Source organism: Capra hircus, chromosome 14 (assembly GCF_001704415.2).
Source record: "Capra hircus breed San Clemente chromosome 14, ASM170441v1, whole genome shotgun sequence".
NCBI classification, from domain to species: Eukaryota; Metazoa; Chordata; class Mammalia; order Artiodactyla; family Bovidae; genus Capra; species Capra hircus.
In genome coordinates, this window is record NC_030821.1 from 27,526,713 (window position 1) to 27,531,948 (window position 5,236).

The 5,236-nt window shown below is 43.9% G+C and overlaps 1 pseudogene; it reads right to left on the bottom strand.

The window, feature by feature from the left end:
* Positions 1,607–3,207, bottom strand: LOC102185936 (annotated as a pseudogene).

The following is a 5,236-nucleotide window of genomic DNA, read 5'->3' on the forward strand; positions in this document are numbered from 1 at the left end:
GATATCTGCTGATCTCACAATCTTTAGTCAACTGTGTATGTAATCTCTCATATTCAGTTCCTATATCCAGCGAGTAAGAACAAGACAGTTTGCCATAGTGAGCAGGAAGACTTGGGAAAGAGGTGAACATTTAGCATAGGTGCTAGGAGAAATAAGAAAAAGAGCAGACTAAGACATGCTGGTCAGAGCATGGAGGCAGCCGAAGCTGCAGATCTTAAATTTGTGGTGTCTTCAAACCACGTGGTTGTAGACTTTTTTCCCCTGGCATCCTAAGAATAAGAAAAAAAAAATTGATTAGGTGAATATGTGGCTCAAAAAGAGGGAAAAATTCCTAAATAATTTCCTTATAGTCTTAACTGGGACTGTTTCCTCAACTGACATATCCTAGTTGAAAAGGTATGACTGTCAAAAAACACTGATGTCTAACCATTTTGTTGTTAAATCAACACATTCTTATTTGATATAATAACTCTTTATTCTCTTCATCCTTCATTTTCAAAGATATTGTAAAATCTATATTTACTTTAAAAAATTAGTATGAAATAAATTTAGATTTGTCTAGAGGTTTAAGTGTGATATCTGTAGACTTTTTAAAGATGATTTTGTAACACCAAATCCTGAAGTGATGAAATAAATTTGATGTATGCATTTGGACCTGTATCTGATTCCCCCCAAAAGAGGCTCCTTTGTATTTTCAGAACTGGGTCTAAACTAGTTAAGCTAGAATTCCTATTTGCCCATGCATGGATAATTGCATGGCTGAATTCGTATATGTTATTTGGTTTTCCATTTCATTTTGTCTGCTGCAGATCCTTGGATATGATGCTTAAAATGACAAAGTCAGAGAAAATTTTATTTTGGAGACAATCCAAGCATTTGAACATGGCCTTTCATTAGTGGTCCCCTGTCTATCTCTGCAGCCTCAACTTTCCGTTCCTCCTAACCTCACAGCATATGTTGCAGCCACATTGAATTACTTCCAAGTCCTCAAACATGCCGCATCCTCCTCGCCGTCTTGTTCTTGAACATGCTGTTCATTCACAGTGGGTTATATTCTTTCCTAACTAATGCCTGTGAGTTCTTCAAAGCTTTACACTGGGACGTCCTCCCTGACACTCTAATATTAACTGTGTCAGGTTGAATATGTCACATAATTCCATCTTTGTTGCTCCTGCTAGATAGTAAGATCTTTGAATACTGTATTTAAAAAAATTATCTAATTTTGGCTATGCTGGGTCTTCCTTGCTGCTTGTGGGCTACAGTCTAATTGAAGTGCTCCCATTTCTCTGTGCAGTAGCTTCTCTTGTTGCAGAGCACAGACCCCAAGGCACATGGGCTTCAGTAGCTGCAGCACACAGGCTTAGTTGCCTTATAGCAGGTGGAATCCTCCCAGACCAGGAATCGAACCTGTGTCCCCTACAGGCAGATTCTTAACCACTGGACCACCAGGAAAGTCTCAAAGGCTCTGTTTTTGTCCTTATATACCTACTGCTTAGTGCAAGACTTGACAACGGAAGACATTCAATTCTTGTTATTCAGTTGAATGAATGAATGAATTACTCTCTGTGTTCAACTTTTTTGGGGGGTGGGACTGAAAAATGAAAATTTAATGTTGCAGGAAAGGCAGATGCTTAGGGGGTGGATTCCAGCAGGGGACACCACCCTGTCCCTGGTCTTGGTCTAGCGATGCAGAAGCAAGAAGTGCAGGGCCCGGCACACAGGTGTGTACCCCAGGTGGCTCAGATGCAGGTAGTCATACATAGCATAGTGGCTGATGGTACCATCTGGGTGCACCAAGCTAGGATCTGCGTCCAGGAAGTGGGCCCGTGGGTGGCCAACCAGTCACCTGTCGGTTTTTCTCTCAAAGGTGGTTGGGGCGCTGGCCCCGAATAAGCAGGCCCAGCACGGTGAGCCCGTGCCTGGGGCTGCCGCTGAATTCACCAGTTGCACTGTGGCCTTGATGCCGCCAGTCACCTGCTCTGCGGTGCGCCCGTGGTTTTTGGTACCCACCCAGACCACCGCCATCTAGGGGTGGAGGTTCTCCAGCTCCCGGTTCTCCTTCTCCCGATGCCACAGCCCATGCTGCATGCTGTCACTGCCAATGCCAAAGGTAAGTGTGTGCAGAGGGGAAAAGAGCTCCTGCCAGATCTCCCCACTGGTCCGTGAGCTGGACCAAGGAGTCCCTGATGAAGACTTCAGGTTCTTCATCTTTGCTATTGGCTACCATGGTGCAGCTTCCCTGATAGCTCAGTTGGTAAAGAATCCACCTGCAATACAGGAGACCCTGGTTCGATTCCTAGGTCGGGAAGATCTGCTGGAGAGGGAATAGGCTACCCACCCCAGTATCCTTGGGCTTCCCTGTGGCTCAGCTGGTAAAGGATCTGCCTGCAATGAGGGAGGCCTGGGTTCAATCCCTGGGTTGGGAAGACCCTCTGGAGAAGGGAAAGGCTACCCACTCCAGTATTCTGGCCTGGAAAATTCCATGGCCTGGAGAAGCCCATGGGGTCACAAAGAGTCGGACAAGACTGAGCGACTCTCACTTTCCAGATGGTGCAGGGACATCCGGCACCCGGAGCCCTGCATGTCGTGCACCCGGCGTGAGCTTGCTGGCTGGGTTCCTTTCTCCACTAGTCTTGGGGCCTCAACTCCTTCACTTAAGAGGGGAGGTGGGATTGGGAACCCTCACTTCCCCCATGGTGGCCACAAAGTGGGCTCATCTGCCACTTCCTGCTGCCGGGGGAGGAGGGATGTCACTCTTGGGTGGCGCTGGCTTCGCCTGGCACACCCTGGGGGAGCGTGGGGGTCCATTTTTCTTTTTAAATCACATTACTCTGATATATTTTGTCATGTGTCATAGCTTCTTGAATATAAATTTGTTTTAGTAGTATTGAGTGCTAATAGCATCTCTCCATGTTTTTGCATTTCTGTAGCTGTCTAGCGTTATTCATCAGAGATTTTGTGTTATTCCTGCTTCCATAAACTTTGCCTCCTCCGTGTTCATGCATTCACTTGCTTTCACCTTCAAGCCTAGATTGGTTCCTGCTGCAACAGGAAGAATATAGGAGGCTTTCTGCCAGCTCTCCTTTTTGCTCATACCTGGTATCTGTTCTGCTCATCTAACTTGTAAGTCATCTGGTTCCTGCTGATCTGCCTGGCTTTTGACCATCTACCTTGCCTTCCAGCTTTGGGAATCTTCAGTTCATTCATGCCTCCTTGTCTCTCACTCGTCTTCTTTTTGCTCTGATCCTCCAGGCAGGCACTGATTTCTCCTTTTCTTCATTGTTCCCGACTGACAGCAACATCTTGACCTCTGACTCATCTGTGTGTGTGAATTATGGACTAACCTGTATAAGTGCTGTTTTATCACCTCACTTGGATCTCTTCCTCTGAACATGCCTTAACTTTCCTGGTATTACATGCATGTGTTATTATATTAAGCTACATGTCTGCTTCTGACATGGTATTTCTTTAAAACAAAAGTACTAATCATATTTCTTCACACTGTGATTATGGAAGCTGAGGTACAGAGACATAAACTCTAAGCTAACTGCTGTGTTATTTATGGTATATATATACAAAACATATCACTAATGAAACTGAAGTGTGTTAGAAATCCAAGTTGCGTCCATCTCTTTGCAACCCCATGGACCATAGCCTACGAAGCTCCTCTGTCCATGGGATTCTCCAGGCAAGACTAGTGGAATGGGTTGTCATTTCCTTCTCCAGGGGATCTGAAAGTAATGTTTAATCTTCCACATACTAATTAAGTATTCTTGTGACTGTGACTGTGCATCTGTGGAATATCTATGGAATCTAAAGTACATGCAGATGTTTAGAGCCTCCGCAAAATCACTGAATCAGAATCTTGAGATGGGACCTCGACAGATGTATTTTCAGAAACTTCATGAATCATTTTGATGGACAGCATGGGTTGAAGTTGAACAGCATTGCTGCACTAATGATAACCCTAAACATCATATATTGGACCTGACAATGAGTATCTCAAATGTTTGACAACTAACAAATGCCAGTATTATTCATTGCTACCTGTTTGCATCTAGTTTCTCATTTAATTAACCTTCAAGTAAACATTATGAGCCAGGTGCTATTGTATGCTGCCGCTGCTAAGTCGCTCCAGTCGTGTCCGACTCTGTGCAACCCCATAGATGGCAGCCCACCAGGCTTCGCTGACCCTGGGATTCTCTAGGCAAGAACACTGGAGTGGGTTGCCATTTCCTTTTCCAATGCATGAAAGTGAAAAGTTAAAGTGAAGTCGCTCAGTCGTGTCCGACTCCTAGCAATCCCATGGACTGCAGCCCACCAAGCTCCTCAGTCCATGGGATTTTCCAGGCAAGAGCACTGGAGGGTGGTATTGTATAGAAGATGCTTAAACATGAGAGGACCAAGGTTACGTAACTAATTGCAGAGTAAGAACTTAAATCCAAGTATTTTTTATGCTTAAATATTGTGCTATATGGCATAATATAGCACATTGACCAAATTTCCTTATAAATGGTGTAATTATTATTTAATCCATAGCTTTATTACTATAGTGAATAAGTTCAAAAGAAATCCAATTATCTCATTACCTTGCTTAAGGATTTCTATAGTCTTCTCACTGCCAACCATAAAGAATAAACTGTCCTTATTATGGCGTAAAATATCCTTCACTATCTATCTTCCAAGTCCTCCTTCAATTCTGTCTTCAGGATCTATCATTTCCTCTATACAGTGATCATGCTGAATTTCCCATCTTGTTGGTAACACACAAACACTGAAATAATAAAATGCCTTTGTATTGGGATTTGAGGGTCATTTGAGGGTCAGATTCTGAAGCAATTGAGGAAGAGCTATAGGAAGCAGGGATCCATGGGATCAGCTTTGTTATGAGCAAAGTGGAATTGGAAGAGGCACCTTGGGTCCAGTATCCTCCTGAACCCAAGGAGGATCCTTCCTGGATGAAGCAGCTGGATAGCTACAGTCTTCCCACCTGGGCTATTATTTTTGCTATTAACAGTCATCAAACAATGTTTTTGAACTGTGACTACCTTCAGAGAAACATAAGATCCTAAGCATGAATTTCCAAAAAATGAGCAAACCCGTATATCCAGCCCCCAAATAAAAACCCAAAATCTAACCAACAGTGCAGAGACCTCTCTTAGACCCTCTCCCAGTCACTCTCTCCCTCAGGGCTAACCACTGTCTCGACTTCTGACACTATAGATGTATTTTGCTT